General features: G+C 47.6%; 1 protein-coding gene across 8 annotated transcripts in view; it reads left to right on the top strand.

Moving 5' to 3' along the window:
• The window catches only part of TRERF1 (transcriptional regulating factor 1), a 204,830-nt gene that overhangs the window by 68,776 nt on the left and 112,987 nt on the right, over positions 1 to 23,067 (top strand). For all 8 annotated transcript variants that reach the window (XM_082637840.1, XM_082637841.1, XM_082637833.1 and 5 more), the window contains exon 3: positions 16,326 to 16,408. The gene's annotated coding sequence lies outside the window, so the exon portion shown is untranslated. The remainder of the gene's footprint in view (positions 1 to 16,325; positions 16,409 to 23,067) is intronic.

Here is a 23,067-nt window from a genome sequence, read left to right as displayed (position 1 = left end):
CTCCTTCTCTTCCCTTCTCTATCCCTCTTATCCTGCTTTATCTTTTCTCCAGAGCATTTGTCACCATCTTACATGGTATATATTCATTTACTTATTAGCTCTTAGTTTCCTCCCTTTAGAATATAAACACCAAAACATGGTCTGTTTTGTTTGCTGCCGTGTCCCCAGCAACAAGAACGTGCCTGGCACGTAGTAAGTGTTCAGTATCTATTTGTTCAAGGAAAGAAAAGACGAGTAAAAGTGGGGGGGCGGGGCGGGTGGAGGATGAAACACAAATTGAAATCCAGGCACTTGGTGATAAGGATGGTTAGATTGCGTTAGTTTTCTTTCTTTCTTTCTTTCTTTCTTCCTTCCTTTCTTTCTTTCTTTCTTTTAACATTAATTAATTAATTAGTTTTTTTGGCTGCGTTGGTTCTTCGTTGCTGCATGCTGGCTTTCTCTAGTTGCAGTGAGCGGGGGCTGCTCTTCGTTGCGGGGCGCGGGCTTCTCATTGTGGTGGCTTCTCTTGTTGCGGGACAGGCTCTAGGCATGCAGGCTTCAGTAGCTGTGGCACACAGGTCAGTAGTTGTGGCTCGCGGGCTATAGAGTGCAGGCTCAGTAGTTGTGATGCACAGGCTTAGTTGCTCCGTGGCATGTGGGATCTTCCCAGACCAGTGCTCAAACCTGTGTCCCCTGCATTGGCAGGCGGATTCTTAACCACTGCACCACCAGGGAAGTCCTTGGATTAGTTTTCGATTTAGAAAAAGGGTAATATGTATTGGGGTGGCAGTGACCCATCACTTTCCAGTGGCCATCTGGACCTTTCTGTTTGGTGTGGTAGGCTGGCAGCATTTCCTGTCTGCCCCCAAGCTCCATCCACCCTGCGTGATCCTTGTACCTATAACTGCAAAAAACTAGGTTAAACTTCACTCTTCCCAGAAAAAGAGTGTTTTATGAATGTCCTGGATATGGAAAGGCTCTGAATGCTGCATTGGAGCTCACTGGCCCTTCGCCAAGTGATGGGCTAGAGATTGCACTGGTGGAAGGAAGCTGCATCTTCCTCTTTAGGGTGTATAAATCTTACGTTTATCTGCACGACCAGACTCCCTCTTCTGAGGGACAAAGACAAGCACTAGAAGATTTGAGTTGAGGATCCAGGAGAAAATTGGGTGTGGGGGGCATACACCCTGTATATGAATTTTGGTTGGACTTATGAAATTGGGACGTAGGAAGGGGAAGCTGCAAGCTCCCGGCTTCTGGTCCCGCCCCTTTTTGTGGGTGGCCTTGGTGGCTTACTTCCCCTCTCACAGCCTAGCTTCCTCATCTATAAAATGAGACTTGGACCACAACCCTGGGCAGGGGGCGGGAGGGACGTGTTTAAGACTCCTGGGGATCCATGTGTATGTGGTCCCCATGGTCCCTTCTAGTTACTGACATCAGCATAGATGGCTGCCTTTAAGTTCACTGCTGTCTTTGGATCAAATACCAGATACTTGGTGAAACCATGGCTTCCTTGATATGCTGGAAATGAAGATGACAGTTTTTTAAGAAAAGTAAATGTTTAAAAAATTTTCTCAGTGCCGGTTACTTTAGTAAGTGTGGGGGTTTTTTTTTCTTTCTTCTTCTTGGTCTTAACCTGTAAGCGATTACAAGATCAAACAAGTTTCAGTTTGAGTCTCCCCTGCTTTACAGTCTGAGCCTGTATCACGTTGACTTATCACATTTACTTTCAACTAGTCTGGCTGTTCCAGGGAGGCCTTATCAGCCAACTGTTCAGGCCTCAAGGTAGGAAGACGTGGTTTTGGGCAGTTTGGAAGCTGGGTTTTCAGCATCGCTATAGACCTCTCCCCTCTCCCCACTTATCTGCAGACCCCACGCCCCGCCCCCCGGCCTGACTCAGTGAGCTGTTTGTTATGCAGCGATCTGCTTGGGAAGATTGTCTGAGTTCCAGCCCCGTCCCAAACCCTTGCCTCTTGCCCAGGACCAGCTAGCTACATTTGCTGGGCCCAGTGCAAAATGGAAATGGGGGGCCCCTTGTTTAAAAATTACTAAGAATTTCAAGGTGGGGACAACAGAGCATTAAACCAAGCAGGGGGCCCTGTGAGCCTGTGAAGCTGGCTCTGCTCTCCCATCTTCCATTACCAGGGCCGTGGAGATTTATAAAACACATTTTAAGAGTCATCATAAATTCCCTCAGAAGGAATTTGAGTTGTTTCTGTCATGGCCTGATTCAGGGCTGCTGTCCTGAGCCACTGTGTGTTTGGAAAATCATGCCAGCCCAGTGGGGAGGGTTTGGACAGTGTCCATGGGTGCTGATGGGAGGCTCAGAGAAGGATGGTTTACACGTGGTTGCATTGCCCAAGCAGCCCCGAGGATATCAGGGGCTCCTTTCTTGTAGGAGCACCATTTGTTTGCCTTTTAAAAAGTCTTTTGATGGATAAACAAAATGTGGTTTATCTCTGCATTGGAATATTATTCAGCCATAAAAGGGTATGAAGTACTGACACATGCTACAACATGGATGAACTCTGAAAACATTATGTTAAGTGAAAAGAAGCCAGACACAAAAGGCCACATACTGTATGGTTCCGTTTATGTGAAATATCCAGAGTGGGCAAGTCCGTAAGATAGAAATTGGTTGCCAAGGGAAGAGGAGAAGGACTGACTGCTAATGGATATGGTTTTTTGGGAGGATGATGAAAATATTCCGAAATGAGCTGACAGTGATGGGAATACAACTTGGTAAATATGCTAAAAACCACCGAATGGGTCAGTTTAAAGGGTAAATTTTATGGTTTGTGAACTATACCTCAATTTTTTAAAACTAGAAGGAAAAAGAAAGGTCTTTCGAGGGCTCAGCATTTAACTCTCTACCCCTCTGCCCTTGGTGGATGTAGCTGATTCAGTGCAGGAGCGGCCGTTCTCTCCTTCCACCAACCCCATCCCTTTTCTTCCTGCCTCACCCTTGGTCACAGATAATCTTTCCAGCATCCCTCCCGCAAAGCCTGTTTTCCAGGAAAGATCTTCTGGAAGTATTCATGCTGAGCAGATATGCGGCTGCTCTTCTGAGGCATTTGCATATTAGCTTCTAAAGGGAGAAAGCTTTTAGGTGAGAGGAACAAACGTTTAATTTTAGAATTCCAAGTAAGAGCAAATGTGTGTGAAAGGTTATTATTTTTCACAGGGTGGAGTGCTTTCGGTGGTTCTGGAGCTCCGGGTCGGCAGGTCCCCTTTCCACCCATGGATCCGGCTGACCCCAAGGCAGGGCCAGGCTGGTGGTGAGTGGCAGGCTTAGAAGCATCCCTTCAGGATGATCATCTTTGCCCAGACCCACCCAGAATTCCTCTAACATTTTTCCAGAGAGGGGGGCATTTTGACTTTGGGGGGCTGCTGGGAGGAAACACCCTTCCGGTCAGGTTTCATTTCTGCTCTGTGGATGCGCTTGGTTCTTGAATCAGGTGGGCCCGATTTGAGACAGACCCTTTGCCTGGCTCTTTTCTGCTCTCGTCCCTGACAGTTCAGCACTACTTGTCCTTACCTAGTGCTCCTCAACCCCCCACTTCCCTCCTTACATCTCCTGCTGCCTTCCCCCCACCTTCCCTACGGTCACAGCCCCATCCTCCAAGACCTAATGTGGTTCAAGTTCAATCTTTCTTAGAATCCCCTTTAGTCAGTGTTAAGCCCTCTTCCTTCATATTTTCTGCGGCTCTTGGATTCCTGAGACCTTTATCTTAATCATATTTGGATCTTCAGTGCCTGATATGGTACTTGTATACAGTAAGCACTTAATAAATGCTTCTGGATTTCACTAAACCAAGACTGTGTTTGGCCCTGTGGGGAAATGGGGAACAATGAAATCAGAGAGGGAGGTGCTGAGGAAATTATAAGCCTCAGGAATGACTTGATAAGAGACAAGAAAAGAGCATTTGTGATACGAAGGGCTGGAGATGGGGGCACCTCAGAGCCTTACGTCATGAGCTCAGGGCATCTCAGGAGCCACCGGTGGAGGAGCTGCTTCAGTGGAGTATCCTTTCCTGAAAGATCTCTTGGATTTCAGGCTTCCATCCTTAGCTGGAAGGACCTGCACGAACAAATACTTATCGTGTCTACTGTGTGCCAGGCACTCATCTAGATTCTGCCACTTGGTTGGTGGATTTGGAGGAGCACAGGGCTTTTGAATATGCCCTGCCTGGGCTGGGAGAGTTGCTTTTCCCTGAGCCTCTTGGGTTTTCCCCAGATTCCTAGGGATGTTAAAGTCCCAAATGATCGCTCATAGGAAAAACACATTGGTGCTTCTGTCTTAAACACTGCCATTCATATCCTGCCTCTGAGAGGAGGAAGGGAGTGAGAGTAAGACAGCGCTGCCCTTTCCACCCTGTGCATCAGGTGGATGGATGCGGCCTTGGCTCTGTCCGTTAGGGTCCCAGCATGAGATGGCTGGCACATGCAAAGGGTTTACTGGGGACACTTTAGTGAGGGGGAGGTATTTAGAGAAGTGTGGTCAGGGTTAGGGAAACCAAAGGGAGGCACCGCCGGGGTTGGCAACAGTGGGAAGCTGTTCCCTCCCCTTGGTCAGGAGGGCGGAGCTCCAAAGTTGGGGAGGTGGGGCCCCTGACAATAGCCATGATGCTGAAGGGACACAACTGCCACCAAACTGTGGTGAAACAGAAGGAAGAGGGGAATAAATGCTTTCCCTTTGCCCTCTCCAGCTGGAAGCTTAGGGAGCCCAGTTGCTGCAGTAGGTGGTCCACTAAGGGCAGAGAACTGTGTGTGCCTCTGTGTGTGTGTGTGTGTGTGTGTGTGGTTGAGAATACCCACCACCCCCTGGCTGCCTGGGCATTCCAGTGCCCTGCTGGCTCTTGCATTTCTTAGGTTAAAGAAGAAAGTATGCTGTCTGCATCAGCAGGATGGGCACTGGGTAGTTTTGACTGTAGCAAGAGTAACAGATAACGTTCATTGACGGCAGGCACCCAGCATCCTAAGCATTTTCCGTGCATCCTCTAGTTTAGTCTTCACAATAGCCCCAGCAGGTAGGTACCGGTATTATCCTCATCTTCATCCTGGTACTTAGAGAGTTAGTAAGTTGCCCCGTCGCAGTCGCACAGCTAACAAGAGGCACAGGTGGGCTCAGAGTGATTCTGTCTGACTCCTGAATGCATACGTGTACCCCCCACTGCCTCTGGTTCTCCTTCCTCCGCAGCGGGGCCCTACCCACCCCGTGGTCAGTGCCACGCGTGTGCTGGTCCCACTGCCTGGGATGGTCTTCCCACTTCCTCTGCACTTGACCCAATTGAATCCATTTTCGAGACCCAACTCAGATCTCACTTCCTCCGTGAGCCCTTCTCCAGCCATTTCAGCCCCCATGCCTCCCCGTCACAGACAGTGGCAGGGGACTGCCCACCGTGCCCTCAGGATGTGTTATCGACTGTTCTGAGTGTGTACATCTCCTCAGTCTCCACGGAGACTCCAACTTTCTTCCATACAGGTGTTAGGTCCTGAGTTTTCTTGGAGCTCTTCCCTCACTCCAAAGTTTTAATTGAAGAGACTTCAGTAATTATTCCAGTGTTCAGGGAACCAACAGCGATGGTACCTATGGACCAACAACATAGGGGAGATGCCATTACCACACCAGAGCCTGAGGGGACTTCTTCAGAGGGAGCTGGCACGGAGCCCAGGGAGGGCTGTAGCCCTGGGAGAGGGGCCACGTGATAGGAGATGATGGATTGGAGGATTGGTTTTCTACTTGGTTAGTAAATGCCCACTGAGAGCCAATAGGGAGGGTTTTTTAGAAGGAAAGAGAATAAGCTAGAGATGAGGTCACAGGAGCATACGGTCTCTTTGAGTGTCTGCAGGAGAGATGATGGGCATGTAGCCCTGCCTGAAACAGCACGGTGCTTTCACAGAGCTATATATCTCTCCTGGTCAGATGCACGCACCATCAGCCGGGTGGTTGAGCCCAATGGAGGTGGATGTGTGAGGAGCCAGAATTGTCGCAGGCGGGCTTCCCTGGTGGCGCAGTGGTCAAGAATCCGCCTGCCAGAGGGTGGGAGGGAGGGAGATGCAAGAGGGAAGAGATATGGGGATATATGTATATGTATAACTGATTCACTTTGTTATAAAGCAGAAACTAGCACACCATTGTAAAGCAATTATCCTCCAATAAAGATGTTAAAAAAAAAAAAGAGAATCCGCCTGCCAATGCAGGGGACACGGGTTCGAGCCCGGGTCCGGGAAGATCCCACATGCTGCGGAGCAACTAAGCCCCACGAGCAACAACTACCGAGCCCGTGCGCCACAACTACTGAAGCCCTCGCGCCTAGAGCCTGTGGTCCACAACAAGAGAAGCCACCGCAATGAGAAGCCCACACGCACTGCAACGAAGAGTAGCCCCTGCTCGCCGCAGCTAGAGAAAGCCTGCACACAGCAACGAAGGCCCAACACAGCCAAAATAAATAAATAAAATAAATAAATTAAAAAAAAAAAGAATTGTCGCAGGCTTCCTTCTTACAGGACAGGAGGTGATGCTAGTCCAATGGCCTCCTGGAGGATTTCCCCAAAGGCCTCACGCAGGCCACAGAGGCATCGGAGTGGAGCACGGCCAGTCTGTGTCTCGGCAGTTTTGAAGTCTCACAGTTCTTTTGAAATGTCTCTGGAGGGTCCCGGAAGTTTGGATAATTGGCAAACGTCCTTCACCTTTGGGGCTGACATCAAGGACAGGGCTATGCACCGTGTCCCCGCCCCCCTCAAGCATCACCCAAGGCCACTTGGTGTTGCACAGGGAGGCCCTCAGCCTCTCTCAGTGTGGTGTTGCTTAATCTCATTTCTTTTTTCTCTATTCCTATTTTTCCACCCACTCCTATTGGCCTCGACCCAACTAGACACTGGAAGGGCTTTCAATTGTGAATTGTGGGGAAGCAGTTGGAAGGATGAGTAGCAGATGAGAGGCTGAGAGCCCTTCGCTTTTGGGCCTCTCTGTGCTGGCCCTTGTAAATTTTGCTAAGTGTCTTTGGATTTTTCTTTCTGCTAAGCCTTGGATGTGCTAGGAGATGCTCCAGACATCCCAAATGCCTTTTCCTCCCCCGAACTCATCACACACCCTACGAGCTCCGGGCCTTTGAGCTTGTGGTTCTTGCTGCCTGGAAGACGCTCTCACCCCTCTGCTTTGCCTTGTTAGGCTTGGGGAGCAGTGGGGACTGTGGAGAATTCCACAGTTTACGCTCCATTGCAAGAGTTTCTGGGCTCCTGATCTTCAAGTTGTGGGTTTGAATGTTACTTGGAGTAGGCGTGGCTGCTTGCCTTGGCAGAGACTCAGGAAGGAAACAAGTAGGGGTGGGTGACACAGCCTGGGTAGAAACTTAGAGGCAGGGGGGACCAGAGGAGACACTCAGGAGAGGACAACTGCTCCATGTGGCTCACACTCAGGGAGCAGGAGGAGGTGAAACTGACGAGGCCAGATGGGTCCCATAAGGGACTTGGCCGCTGTGCTAGGGCATCTTTTCTACATCTATTCTTGGGAACTGCCAGGGCCTGGGTGTGGCTAGGGTCAGTTGTAGTGGTAGATTCGACCCTTAGGCAGGCTGCAGAAGCCAGGGCCTGACTGGGGAGAAATCTTGCATTTTACAAAAAGGGAGATGTTTCTACACACCAGACTGGGTCCTGCTCTGGTGCCTTGGCTTCCTGATACTGTGTACGTTTCAGAGAGCAGATAATGCTTTGGTTCAGGTTTTAAAACTTTCATTATTCCTTTATTACATAAATAAAACATAATAAAGATAAGCAAAGAGGAAAGAGAAGTGAAATTAACCTCACCCGTAATCCCACCACCTAGGTATCATTTACATTGAAAACTTGGGTATGGAGACTTCCCCAACAATTTTCTGTATTTTACAAAGTGGAAACAAACCGTAGGTGTATTTTGTAACCTGCTTTGTTTTATTATGTATGTGTATGTATGTGTGATTTTTTTTTTGATTTATTTATTTTTGGCTGAGCTGGGTCTTGGTTGCTGCGCGCAGGCTTTCTGTCTAGTTCTGGCAAGCGGGGGCCGCTCTTCGTTGCGGTGCGCGGGCTTCTCGTTGCGGTGGCTTCTCTTGTTGCGGAGCACAGGCTCCAGGCACACGGGCTTCAGTAGTTGCGGCGTGTGGGCTCAGTAGTTGTGGCACACGGGCTTAGTTGCTCTGTGGCATGTGGCATCTTCCCGGACCAGGGATCAAACCTGTGTTCCCTGCATTGGCAGGCGGATTCTTAACCACTGTGCCACCAGGGACGTCCCTGTATGTGTTATTTTTGTCCCATTTAAAAAATATATGCTTGCCCAAAACTCAAACTGAAGGGTATAAAGACAACCCCTCCTTCCCACCTCCCCACCCCATCCCCTAATTCTACTCCTCAGAGGTAGCCCTCTTTAAAAGTTTCCAGTAAATCTTGGAAGGCATTATGCTCAGTGAAGTAAGTCAGACAAAGACAAATACTGTATGATATCACTTATATGTGGAATCTAAAAAAATATAACAAGCTAGTGAATATAACAAAAAGGAAGCAGATGTACAGATAACAACAAACTAGTGGTTACCAGTGAGAAGAAGGAAGGTGGGATGGGCAAGATAGGGGTAGGGGAGTAAGAGGTACAAACTACTAGGTATAAAATAAGCTGCAAGAATATATTGTACAACACAGGGGATATAGCCAATATTTTATAATAACTATAAATGGAGTATAACCTTTAAAAATTGTTAATCACTATATTGCACACCTGTAACTTATATAATATTGTACAGCAACTATACTCCAATTTAAAAAAAGTTTCCTGTACATCCTTGATTAGGGAGAAATTTGGAAGGGATCATGTGTGTGGAAGAACAAATTGTAAATATTGGATGCTGTGACTTGTACAAATATTAGGTGTCATGTGTTGTTCAGGAGGAAGGCCAAAGGTGGGTTTGGAGGGACTAGGAAGTAGTCTGTGGTCAGGGAAGGGACTTTCAGAAATCCGTATTGTGGAGGTTCAGGAAACGGGGAGATGGAGAATTTTGGAGGCCTGGGTTTTGTTTGGATTTGTCCTGTGGATGTTGGTGAGGGGCAGGGTGAGTAGAGGTGAGTGAGACTGTGGGCAGGGGCCAGATATGGTCCAATCTTACCTCCTAGGTGGGGTTGGGGTGGAGAGGGTGGCCGGTGTGCGCATGAGCATGAGACTTGACAGGAAGCAGTGACAGTAATTGATAGATACTTATAAAAATATCCGTGCTTGACACAACAAAAAGTCAGCAACTCTGTGTTGGTCCTCCAAGTTAAAAAAAAAAAAAAAGGGCTTCCCTGGTGGCGCAGTGGTTGAGAGTCTGCCTGCCGATGCAGGGGACACGGGTTTGTGCCCCGGTCCGGGAAGACCCCACATGCCGCGGAGCGGCTGGGCCCGTGAGCTGTGGCCGCTGAGCCTGCGCGTCCGGAGCCTGTGCTCTGCAACAGGAGAGGCCACAACAGTGAGAGGCCCGCGTACCGCAAAAAAAAAAAAAAAAAAAAAAGGTTTTAACAATTCAGTGAATATTGAAAATCTGAAAGAGACTACTGATCTGGACGGGGAGTTGTAAATGTCACATTTGGTTCTGGTTTTGTGTCTGGCTGTGTGGTCTTGGGCTGCACCTTAATTTCTTTAGACCTCCCCGTTTTCTTATCTGCAGTAGATCAGTGGTCCTCAACCCTGGATGCACATTAAAATCACCAGGAAACTTATAAAAAAGAAAGAAAGAAACCAATGTCAGAACCCCACTACAGTCCAAATGTATCCAAATCTCTGGGGGTGGAGCCTGGGAATTTTTTAATGCAGCCAACGTTGAGAACCCCTGGATTAGGATCATCCTAATTGCACATTTGCACCCTAAAATGTTATGATTCTATGTATTATATCATACAGTTTTGTTCCTTTCAAATACCGTGCACAATATGTTGTAAACTTCTTACGTATGAAGAAATTTTACTTTTTACAAAAACAAAAAACAAAAAAAACTCCCCATAATTCTCATTAGGCCAATGATATAATGTCAATGTCCTTTGTCCAGTAAGTCAGAATCATAAATGTAGTAAAACATGAAGTAATTAATTTTTGACCCAGGACTTGCAAGTGTGGACTTTAATTTCTCATTCCCACATTTTAAAAAAGGTACTGACTGCAGGCCTGAGGCCACCTGCATTCTTAAGGAAGACCCTGAAAAGTTCAGAGAGAAGACGTTACTGGAAATGTTTTTTTTGTTAGAAGAACTGGGTATACTGTAAAGTTCCAAATTAGGCGGTCCAGTTTAGGGAGTCTTTATCGGATCTAAATTCTACATGGAGTAGGAGGTGTTTAAAGAGACTCAGTGCTGTTTTATCTTCACCATTGAAGTTTTGGGTTTTGTCTCTTCCTAAATGAGTCATTTTTTTAAAAAGGAACCTAACTTGGGGAGGTGGGGAAACCACTGCCGGAGGTGCCGAGGAGGGGCGGGCACTGAGGCTGATAATCAGGGGACTGAGTTTACAGTTGGGCGGTTCACCTGGGAGGGGTGGAAGCAGGGACCCGCCTGTGGAGGGTGGATCAGGACCAGTGGGACACAGTCTGGTGGGGGGTAGGGTAGTAGAAGTGGCATTGATATTGTTTATTAATTTACCAAGTATTTTCTGGAGCACACCCACCAAACATACAGCCTGGTATCAAGGCTCAGTCCACACATGCTAGGAGATTAAGAACAAAGGGGAAGGAACCTTCTAGTTTTCACTCCAGTTGGGGACACAAATCATGGAGGTTAGGCGTGTCTGTATTTTCCTGCCATTACAAGTAAGTGAACTGAGGTTATGGTTCCCCATACCTGTGTGAACAGTACAAATGAAAATGTTAGTCCCAGGCAGGATTTCAGAGGAGAAAACATGGCAGCCTGGAGACCCCATTGTGGAGCACCAGGGGGCCTTGTGAAACATACACTGGGATCAACAAGACATTGGTCGAGAGCCCTGTGGGATCTCCGCACATCACTGCCTCTTTCTGTGCTAAGTTCTCCCAGCTGAAAAATGATCTCACACACCTGACATCCCCAGGCCCCTGAGAGCTGTTCAAAATGTCCGCTGCCCTTGATGCCTGGGGAGGGAGGGGAGGGACAGAGAGTGGGGAGGTGTTGACAGGCTCCATGTGGAAGCCAGAAAACCAGGGCAGCCACATGGGATTGGCCCACGTGCTTGGGGTGAGGAGAGGAGCACAGGGCAGGTGCTCCCGACACCCGGAGGAGCTGTATGTGTTTGGAATGTCGGCCAAGCACACTCCTTTTATTCCACGCTGCCTCCCGCCCCCAGGAGTGCTCATTTTCATCTTTTCTGAGTGGTGTCAACCTCCTGCAGTCGTGCCTGCATGTTTTCTAAGTTTGTCACAAACTTCCTGTTTGGGTCTGGTCTGAGGCTTGAAGCTTTGTATGTTTTGAAACCCTGGCATTTACAGAGGTCCAGTGCTTCTCTCTTTGAGGCCGTGGGGTGGCCCTTTTGTCCTCCTCCCTTTAGCTGACTTTGGCCATCCTTCTTTGCAGACCTTCCCCCTGGGAAATGCTCTGTAGCTTCTGCACTTGCTCCTCTTAGGGAGGGTTGAGAGTTGTGAGATCTGAAGGAGGGAGGGGAGCCACACTTACTGGGCCCCTTACATAATGCCAGGCACTGCGCTGGATGTTTTCCTACATGTCTTGTTTTATTTAGGCCTCGCATTAGCTCACGCGGAGCCAGGCTCAGAGAGGGGAAGTGACCAGCCTAAATTTGGACAGCCACTGGGTGATGAGGTCAGGATATGATCCCAGGCTTGACTCCAGAGCTCTTGGTATTTCCACTGTGTCACGAGGACCACACTGTGCCTTTGGTTCCACTGGTTAGGGGAGATCTTGATTTCTTATTGGGCACCTGGTGGGCAGCATCACCTTCCCCTCCATAGATTCCTCCCAGACCCTTGTTATTCAGGTGCTGCCCATTCTATCTGCATGGGGTGTGATTGGATGACCCTTGAGTGCCTTGTTGACTTTCACCATTCTCAACCATCCTCCTTCTGTGACCCCAAGAATCCCAGAATTGTATGGTCCCTGGCTGACAGTCAAAGTAGGTTAGAGCCAACTCCCAGTTTCCCAGATATGGAGTATCCTTTCTCTTCCTTCTGCCATTCTGCTAGTCACCATGAACTCCACTCAGCCAGATTTGGACTGCTCACATTTTAAGCTCTTCTTTTGAAGAGGGAGGAAGATAGGATATCTCTGTGTGTGAAAGCATGTACCTAAGGAGGGATCCCAAGACCTTGAGTATGTAGGAGCAGGAAGGAAGGGAGAGCTACATCCAGCCACCCTCCCTCTTATTACGGTGGCTGGTACAGGGTGTCAGACTCTGGGTGCTCCTGCAAAGGGAGAATACTTACACTTCCAAAACTTCAAGAAGGCCCTGTGTCCCTTCCAGTTACCATCCCAGTTCTTTTGTATTTTCTGAAAAACTTCTAGAAGTATATCGTCTGTGTTTCATCAGAATTGTTTTGTAGATCGAGTAACATTTACCATTGTAGACTCTGTGTTGAGCAGTGGGCAATTCCAAGCATTCAACGCATATATTAATTACCTTCAAGTAATTGTGTGCCATCTACACGGAAACTTAGCAAATGGAACACTTGCCAAGAGAAGCTAAGTGCAGTGAACTCAGAAGAGCAGGGATTGCTCAGCAAGCTGGGGCGTGAGCAGGGCGCTCAGAGGGGTGGAGCTATGGGGATGGGGTGGGGAGGAATGTCCTGGCATTGGGCCTTGAGGGGTGCATGGAAAGGGGAGGAGCATCCTGGATGGGGTGCAGTGGAGTGTGCGTGTGGGAAGCAAGATTGAAGAAGGAGCCCTTCCAATTGCATGGGACGGGGATAGGTAAAAACAATGCTGTGAACTATTATAAACACACTCCACATGTTCAACAAGGAGAGGAGATCGTAAAAGAGGAGAGAAGTAGAAGATTCCAATGGAACTTTTAGAGCTGAAAGATACAACATTCGAAATAAAAAACACACTGCATGAGATTAAAGCAGATGAGACGCCAGCTTGAAGACATAGCAACAGAAACTATCCAAAAAGAAGCACAGAGATATTTAAAATAAAAACATAGCATTGACAACTTGTGGGACAATATTAAGTGGTCTAACGTATGTGTGATTGAAGTCCCAGTGAGAGAGGAAGGGGAGAGGGGAAAATACTTGAACAAATAATGGGCAAAATTTTTCATAATTCCATGAAGACTATAAATCAGTGGCTGGAAAACTGTGACTTACAGGCCAACTATGGCCTGGTGCCTATTTTTGTAAATAAAGTTTTATTGGAACAGGAAAACAAAACAGTGTTGTAAGAAGCTTCATTCGGATGTGTGCCCTGTAACAGGGGAATGCTGGGAGGTGAGTTAGAAGATATTTATCACATTGAATTTTAGGAATGAAACGTTGAGGCCTTGGACCAGGGTGGTGGCATGAATGTGGACAAGAGGAAAGAGAGATGGAAGATTTCAAACCCCAGCTCTGCCACTTGCTACCTGTGTGACCTTGAGCAGGTGACTTCATCAAAATTCAGTTTTATCAACTGTAAATAGACACTCAGAACACCTCACAGGACTGGTGTGTGAGGGTTTTAACTTGGGTCGCACCCAGCACACCAGTGTAATAGGCCGGATTTGTGACTGACTGGGAGGAATTAGGGCAGTGGAGAGTGAGGACTCAGAGGGGCTCAAAGGGCTGAATCTGGGGGCCTGGGTGAGTGATGCAGCCCTGACAGAAAGGGGTGGAGCTGTTTGGGGTCGCGGAATTCTTCAGTTGGAGGAAGACCCTTCTCCTAAATCCATGCTGCCAAGGGCCTGTCCCAGAAACCCATAGCCACGTGGATTGTGTGTGTCTGAGCCCACGGCCTCTTGTTTCAGCTGAGCCCTCAGTGATGCTGGCCAGCGTCTGGCTCTCTCTCCCGTGAGAGTTGGCACTTCACAAGGCGAGGAGGTACGTGGGGCACAGAATTCGAGGAGGTACTCGGTTTCAGGGCTGACCATGCAGGATGTTCCCCACAGTCCCCACTCCATCCAGCCCTCCTCCCTGTCTTCCCTTCGTCACTCAGGAGACCTCCTGCCTTCACTGATTACTGACAAGGTCCCCTGGCTCAGCAGCGAGCTCACTCAGGTTCTCGCCTCCCCGCCTCGTGCAGTTATCCCCATCTGGGCTCATCCCAGCTTGGTTTCCTTCCACTCAGAGGAGGACACACCCCTCCTCCTCTTCCTGGTGAGAGGGAACCTTCCTCCTGCACCCGGGTGCCCGTGCAGCTTCTGGGACCTCACCCGCTCCAGTCATTCTGCTGTAGTCTTTCCTCAAACCTTCACCCCCTCTTTTTCTCATTCCCTTTTCTCCTTCCCTCATGAGACGCCTGGAAAGAATCTGCCCTCGGGTTTTGCTTCTTCGCTGAGGCAGCCCGCTCAGGTTGGCTTCTGCCTGTGGGAGGTGTGACTGGCGCAGGGGAGGGACCTGGTGGGTTTGCTGCGAGGGGCTCCTGCTTCCACACGAGCTGTCCCCTCTCAGGTCACCTGTGGCCTCCATATTACCACACCCAACGGACACTTCGGTCCTTATCTTTCTGGACCCTTTGCTACTTTTGACACTGTGGACAACTTCCTCCTTCTTGCAACTCTCTTTTCTCTGGGCTTCTTTACTCTTTTTTTTTTTTTTTTTGCGGTATGCGGGCCTCTCACTGTTGTGGCCTCTCCCGTTGCGGAGCACAGGCTCCGGACGCGCAGGCCCAGCGGCCACGGCCCACGGGCCCAGCCGCTCCGCGGCACATGGGATCCTCCCGGACCGGGGCACGAACCCGCATCCCTCGCATCGGCAGGCGGACTCTCAACCACTGCACCACCAGGGAGGCCCCTCTCTGGGCTTCTTTCAGTCCGCAAATAAATCTCTCAGCCACTATTACTTAAGCACCTACTATGTGCTGGGCTCTGGGGCATACCATAATTCCATGTCCCTGCTTCCAGGGAGTTTCTAGTCTAGTGTGAGGAAAGAGGGATAAAAATATAAACAAATGTCAGGTGGTGATGAGCACTACAAAGAAAAATACAACAGGGAAGGAGGGTGGAAAGGCTGCTGGGGTTGTCAGGAGGGTCTCACTGAGAAGGTGACATTATCACAGAAACCTGAAGGAAGTGAAGGAAGCCTAGTGGAACAGTGTTCCAGGCAGAGGGAAGAGCATGTGCAAAGGCCCTGAGGCAGGAGCCTACTTGGGATGCTTGAGGAAGCCATTGTGGCTGTAGGAACTTGAAGAAGGGCAGAGTAGGAGAATAGGTCAGAGAAGAGGCTGGGGCAGGTCATGGAGCCGGGTAGGACATTTCAGGGACTTTGTCTTTTACTCTGAGAGATGTAAGATGCTATAGGAATGTTTTGAGCAGATGAGTGATTTTTAGGCTGGTGTGGGGAGCATGGTGTATTGGTCTTCTAGGGCTGCCATAACAAAGTACCACAGACTGGGTGGCTTAAACAATAAAAATTTACCATCTCACAGTTCTGGAGGCCAAAAGTTCAAGACCAAGGTGTCTGCAGGGTCATGCTCCCTCCGAAGGCGCTAGGGAAGGATCTGTTCCAGAGCTCTCTCTTAGCTTCTGGTAGTTTCTTGGCTTGGGGCAGCATGAGTCCAGTCTTCACATGGTGCTCTCCCTGTGTAGGTGTCTGTGTCCAAATTTCCCCTTTTTATAAGGACGCCAGTCATATTGGATTAGGGACCCACCCTACTCAATGTATGATGTGTGAGCTCATCGTAAGAGTTTGTTACATCGGCTTCAATCCTATTTCCAAATAAGTTCATATTCTGAGGTCCTGGGGTTAGGACTTCAACATAGGAACTGCGGGGAGACACAGTTTGACCCATAACACAGTTCAACCTGCATGATACATGGATTATAGACAGGCAAGGATGGAAGTTAGGGGGACCAGCTAGGAGGTTATTGCAGTATTCTAATGAGAGAAGCTGCTTGGACCAAAGTGGTAGCAGTGGAGGTGGATACATTTTGCAGATAAAGCTGGCATCATTTGCTGATGGATTGGACGTGGGGTGTGAAGGAAACAGGGGAGTCACAATGACTCCTGGTTTGGGGCCTGAGTGACTAGAAGACTGGAATTGAGTGTCTTTCTCTCCTAAGTCCTCTCCACCCTCAGGGACCTTTCAGGGCCCTCCTCCCGGGCAGATCCATCCACTGCTGGGTTCTTCAGGGCTCCATCCTTGGCTGCCTCTCTAGTCCCTCCCTGATTGATATGATCTGTCCCCATGTTGAAGCCAGATATCCTGAATGTGCTTTCTGGGTCACCCCTACAGGCCCTGGCTCTGGAGGATGCTGAAAGAGGAAGACACGGAAGCAGGACGACCCTGAGAGATTAAGCTTCTTAATCGTGAAACAGGTAGCTTCTCCGACATTCTGGGTGTTTGAATGCTTTATGATGAAGGGGTCATAAAATCGTTTCTTTGATCCATGTGGTGTGGAAAATGCCCCACAGAGGGGAGGTTGGCTGCTCTGCGCCTGGACATCCATAGGTGTCCGGGAAATGGTCAGCGCTTATGGTTTCACGTATTGGAATTCAGCATCACTTGGCATGGGGCTGAGGGCATCGTGTCTCGTCTCTCTTGACTTTGCAGAGTTGTTGCAGATAGTGAAGGATCCAAAAGATGTTCATGGATGGTAGCTTCTAGAAGTGGGAATTAAACACCTCTGGAGAATTGGTACAGAAGGCCACTCTGAGAAACTCCACAGAGCCTGTCAGAGGCAGATTCCTGGACCAAGGAGCCTTTGAACTGGCCCTGGGGCATTTCTAGTGTTTTTGTCAGCTCTGGCCCTGTGTTCTCTCTCCAGGCTCAGTTTGTCTCTCTAGAAAATGGGCACATAGCTATGATTCCTCTGCCAGATCTCACACACAAGCTGTGTGGAGGGTCAATAGGTTTGTGTATAAACAGAATTTTTTTTTCAGTTTTAAACCCTGTTTTCGCAAGAGATGACTATTTCCCACAAATTCTTAGTGACGGTGGGGAAGGGGGGTGGTGGTGTCTAATTTGATTCTTTCGGTGTGTGCAGGTTTTTTCTTGGCAAGTTCCACACTTTTCCTGTTTCTTCTGTGAGACTCACAGTTGATTGCTTCTGTTTCTTTTTTATTGTGCCTGATTTTGATTTAATTTTTAAGCCACTGTGTCTTGGGGTTCCAGTAGGAAACAGATGGTTCACTCAAATGGAGTAGTCCAAGAGTCTCTACTGAAGGAACTGCTTATAGTAGCATCAGCAGGGTTAAGAGAAACCAGCACGGGATGTTGAAGCATCCCAGGGTTAGCAGTGTCAGGAAGCTGTTCCCATACCTGGGCCTAAAAAGAAGAGGGAGGGATTGGTTATCAGAACTGGAAAGAGAAGCTGTACAGAAAGGCTGTCTCTGGTAGGAGGCAGTCAACCTACAGCAACATGGCCAGGGAAGAGCCAAGAAAATGGATCTCCTCATTGAACTCCCTGTCAGTTCTCACGTCTCCTGATGGTGCCTCCCATTAGGCGTACTCAGCCAGAAGCCAGGAGGCAGGGACCATATTGAAGCTGTGCAGAGATCAGAACCTCTAGGGGTGCAAGCTGAGTGGAGACAGATCGGGGATGGGTATCAGGGCACAAATGGAAAATATCTGACCGACCAAGAGATGCAGATCGCTTGGAATATATTAAAAGGGATGTTTCTACTTTAGGACTCAAAGAGGGTTTTTCGTTTGTTTGAGTGTGAAACTTTGCAATATTGGGTCAGCTACATAGAACCATTGGCTGTGAGGGCTGGAAGGAGCACCAGAAACCCTCTAATCAAACTTCATCCTTCTTATAGTTGAAAAGACCCAAAGAGATCAAGTGACTTGCCCAAGGCCACTCATTAATTCATGAAAGCGTTTCTTGAAAGCCCATCATATTTTCTCAAGAAAAACAACACAAAACCACTTGAAACAGGACCAAGCAAAATCTGAGCAAGTGCTAGGAAAAAGCTGTGGATGAGTGTTTATTTCCAATTTATCAGTTTGGATTACTTGGGGGTTGTGAATATCATAAAACTGAACTCAAAGGGGCTCCCACAGCACAGGGAATTAATTAAGTGGCTTGTACTAGCAAAAAGCAGGGATGGGACGGACTACAGGGTGCATGTGAGACAACAGGAGTCCAGTTTCTTCCCATCTCTCTGCCGCTCTTCCATGGTATCAGTCCATCCTCAGGCTGGCCTCTCTCCTGGCGGCAGAATGGCCACAGAAGTTCCTGGGCTTATTGTTGCACGTCCCTCTGGCCAGAAAGAAAGACGCATCCCTTGCCCTAACTCTTGAAAAGACTGAGAAAGTGTCTTTCCCACAAGCCCCCCCCCCCAGCAAACCAACCCTGCATTTCATTGGCTTGAACTGAGTCATGTGTTCATTCCTTAGCCAGTCACATTGGCCTTCTGTTGATTGGCAGGGATGGGAGATTTTCCTGATTAGCCTATCCCTACACTGGGGAGTGTAGCTTTCCTCAAAGCGCCAGGGTGGGGGAAGCAGAGCTGTGGGTACTGTTGAGGGAGGAGGGAAATGGACATGGGGAGAGTGACAGTGGACATCCACTGTACTGTGTCATCTATAGAGGCCTTACTAATTTGGACTAATTGTTGGGGTAACAGTGAGAGAAAACTCACTCTTAACTAGTGTAAGTCTGAATTTTAAAGTGGTTTAACATAGTATAGTTTCAGACAGAACCTTCCCAAACAGTTCCTGTTGGAAGGCTTGCAATTAGCATCTGCTCTTCAGTATGTCTTAAGATGTAGGACCTTCTGGGAGGTTAACTATGCCTTCTACAATGCTGTTTTATTTCTAATATACTTATTCAACCTTTCTATAGCCAGAGTAAACACTGAACTCAAATTCTGGGTTATTGAAGATTAAATTACAGTAATGAAGTTCCTCATTTATAACCTCATCTATAAAATGGGAATAGGAATAATACCTGCTTTATAGGTCTGTTGTAAGGACTAACTGGGGTAATCCAAGTAAAGTGCCCAGTGGCCCAGTGGCTGGCCCAATAAATGTTACCTTTATTAGCTTCATATAACTCAAAATATTGTCACATTTGTATGTTTATGTGCATGTTTATTCTAGGAAATTAACTCTTCACAACAAATATAGGTCACTGGTTAGCTCAGCTAGAGACAAGGTAAATAAAGATATTAAAATATTTAGTGTTTATGGATTTTTTTTTTTTACTGGAGTGGTTTTTTAAAAAAAATTCACTTTGGGGAAAACCTAAATAAAGAAAAATTTAAGTAGCACACAGTTTGTTGTTGTTGTTTTTTTTTTTTTTTTTTGCGGTACTCGGGCCACTCACTGTTGTGGCCTCTCCCGTTGCAGAGCACAGGCTCCGGACGCGCAGGCTCAGCGGCCATGGCTCACGGGCCCAGCCGCTCTGTGTCATATGGGGTCCTCCTGGACCGCGGCACGAACCCGTGTCCCCTGCATCGGCAGGCGGACTCTCAACCACTGCGCCACCAGGGAAGCCCAACACACAGTTTTAAATTAAAAGTAGTTATAATCCCTGGAAAATAGGGAATTTTAACTTTATGGTAACATTAACGTATTCTTGGTTGAGAAAGTCTTGTAAATAGTTGAAAGCCTGTCATGACTTATCCTAGCTGATTTTCTTGCCATTGTTCTCCGTTTGGAGGCTCTGGAGGGCCAAGTGACCCTCCTCAGCTTTGGCTTCCCAAGCCAGCCACTCAGTGGGGCTTTTCTGGGCGGATGGATTTTAGAATCACCTGGATTGGTTGAGATGCTGCAGTAGTGAGAAGCTAGCCTTGGGCATTTATTTCAGTGGGATTTTGGCTGACAAAACGCTGTGAATCGTTCTCAAAAGCCTTGGGTGCCATAAGGCTGACTTCTCAAAATCCCAGGAGGGTGAAATCTCTTGATTTGGGGTTCCCAGATTAGTGGTGGGAAGAGCAAAGGTGGGTGCAGCACCCTGAAGCTGATTTCAAAACTGGGAGGTGATAACTTTGAGGATAAGGATTGGATAGGGTACAGCGAGGGGCCTGTGGATGGAGGATGAAGTTCCAGAGTGACCAGGAACTTACAGACCACAAATTTATAAACCATAAAATTTTTCATCCTCCCTTCCCCTGAATATTGACTAAAATTAGACTTAAATTTTCTGTAGGTTGTTTGTTGCTCCCAAGGCTGTCTGGTCACAATTGTGATAAGTAGATGAGAACTAGTGATAACTGGACAACTGACCCTGAATTCCTTGGTTCAGAGGGTGCTGTAGACAAGTGGTTCTCAAATGTAGTTTGTCTGGACCAAGAAACTACCAAAACAGAATTGGGGGGATTGGCTTAGGGCTACCAAGTTTTTATTTTGCCAGGGAAGGATGTTTTTAAAAACCTAACATCTATCACTACAGTTCTTATAAAAGAAAGGACCATCTTGATCCTAAAATAGTAGGAAGGAGACAGTCTAAGGAATAAAATCTTCACATTGAAAACATTCAGCTTTAGGAATAATTTATTGCACTCTTCTTATTTTTATGACATCACCTGTGAAAACAACATTAAGGGTGGATGCTTCCCCGCATCTATGCATAACAGGTGTTGGGGAGATGTGGAGTTAATGTGCAACTGTAGGGCGAAAAATCATATTTCTTTTGAAGCTTCTCATGAAGCCTAGGAATTCGCTGAAATCATGCCTTTACTTGATTTAAAGGGACAGGAGAAATTCACTTAAACGCAAGTCTTGGTGAACCCAATTCATTATATAAAAGAAGGAACTGTTTACCCTCAAGTCATTAACTTAGAATTGTTCGTTTAATTTCCCACCGGTAGGAAGAAAATTTTGCAGTAACTAAACAGTTCAAATGAAAAGGCATGTCAATGGTTTTTTCTTTTTCCACAATTTAACCCTAAAAATGGTAAATTTGTTGAATTTCATTTGGCTTTCAGTTGTGTGCTATGTCTCTGTGTGTGCATGGGCACACACTCACACACACACACACAAAACCTAGTTTGGTCTGAAAAGCCCCAGGAGGGAAAGGGTACTTTTGAGAAAAGCAGTGTGTCCATCAGTCAGTTGCTGGTAAGTGTTAGTACTTGCACCAGCAGTTGCATCTTGGAACTGCCAAGAGTGTGACTTCTTAAGATGCCTTCTGAAGTCATTAAAAAAACCCTCCAAACCAGGGACTTCCCTGGTGGCGCAGTGGTTAAGAATCCGCCTGCCAATGCAGGAGACACGGGTTTGAGCCCTGGTTTGGGAAGATCCCACATGCCGCAGAGCAGCTAAGCCCGTGCGCCACAACTACTGAACCTGCGCTCTAGAGCCTGCGAGCCACAACTGCTGAGCCCACGCGCCACAGCTACTGAAGCCTGTGCACCTAGAGCCCGTGCTCCACAACAAGAGAAGCCACCACAATGAGAAGCCCATGCACTGCAACAAAGAGTAGCCCCTGCTCGCCACAACTAGAGAAAGCCTGCACACAGCAACGAAGACCCAATGCAGCCATAAATTAATTAATTAATTTTAAAAAAATCCCCCAATCATACACCGAACCACCCCTGGCATCCAAAACAGCAATAAAATGTTTCTCGTTCTGCTTCACTTCACATTCCTGCTTGGCTTTGCCACAAAGATGTTTTGCCTTCCAGCCAGGGATTAAGCTTCTGTGTGAGGCCATGACTGGTGTGAAAACAACATCTCTGCCCTTGTTGAGGGGAGAAAAAGACTGCCTGCATATGTGAAATCCTGAACGGAATCATGGAATCCTAGTGCCAAAGAGGGTTTTGAGGTCCCTGTCTTCCTGCCAGACTATCCTAACACTCATCACCTTGACTGACAATCCTAACATTTCATCTATCTCTAACGTTTCATGGATCCTCTGTGAATGTGGACATGAACTGAAATGTGTCTTCGTCAAGAAAGAGCAGATTGTTCTGTGCACACTTACATCTGCAGTTACTGCCCTGTTCACAGCCTCATTCCTGGGCATTGTCACTGTTTGAGTGCTATTTATATTGTCACATATGTTCATACGGCACCGTCCTCGCATGTTCTAGTAGACACTCAATCGTAATTGGTTCAGACTCCGTACCATTTGTTTCTCCTAAGGGGTATCTCACTCTACAGCAGGCTACGCAGTCTGTATAGCTGCAGCTCAGCGTTCTTTTGGGCAGATATTACCACAACCCTCTCGTCTTAGCTTGGGCTGCCATAACAAAATACCATAGACTGGGTGGCTTAAATAATAGAAATTTATTTCTCACGGTTCTAGAGGCTAGGAAGTCCAAGATCAAGGTGCTGGCAAGGTAAGTTTTATACTGAGACCTCTCCTCTTGGCTTGTAGGTGTCCACCATCTTGTGTGCTCACATGACCTCTTCTTTGTGGAGAGAGGAAGCTCTGGTGTCTCTTCCTCATCTTATAAGGACACTAATCCCATCATGGGGGTTCCACCCTTGTGACTCATTTTAACCTAATTGACTCCCAAAGGCCCCACCTCCTAATACCATCAGATTGGGGGCTAGGGCTTTAACATATGAATTTGGGGGGTGAGGACAAACATTCAGCCCATAGCGATGCTAAATCTTTTATTTATGGTCCCCTGGAAGTGCTTGCAGGGTCTTTGGTCCAGGAGCCTTGCAGTAAGCAGAGAAAGCCTTAGAGTTACGAGCTTTTATTGCTGTGGAAGAGATGCAGTGTTCTATAGCTGAAACAGATGGTTCTGTGGACTAAAAATTTGGAATACCTTTACCACAGAACTAGAGGTGACCTGGGGTAGACTGGTGATCCCCTTGTCTTTTCAGATCTTAGGTTTCTTAGTTCCATATGTCAGTGGTAAAGTTGTGGTTGCCAAATTTGGTCAGCCTCAATGAAATTTGTATGGTTTAGCATTCAATATTCTCTGACCACCTTGTATACCTTCCTTGATGGGCCTCTAAAAAGGAGGCTCTTGGAACCAAAGCCTGGGAAAATGGGTTATTTCCTAGGTCTTCATCATCTTGGACATTTACTCCCTTTTCAGCTGGGGAAGAAAAGGCAGTAAGTTACAATAAA

Source organism: Mesoplodon mirus (genome assembly GCF_964341445.2).
Source record: "Mesoplodon mirus genome assembly, chromosome: 12".
Taxonomy (NCBI): Eukaryota; Metazoa; Chordata; class Mammalia; order Artiodactyla; family Ziphiidae; genus Mesoplodon; species Mesoplodon mirus.
This window is presented reverse-complemented; position numbering and strand designations above follow the sequence as displayed.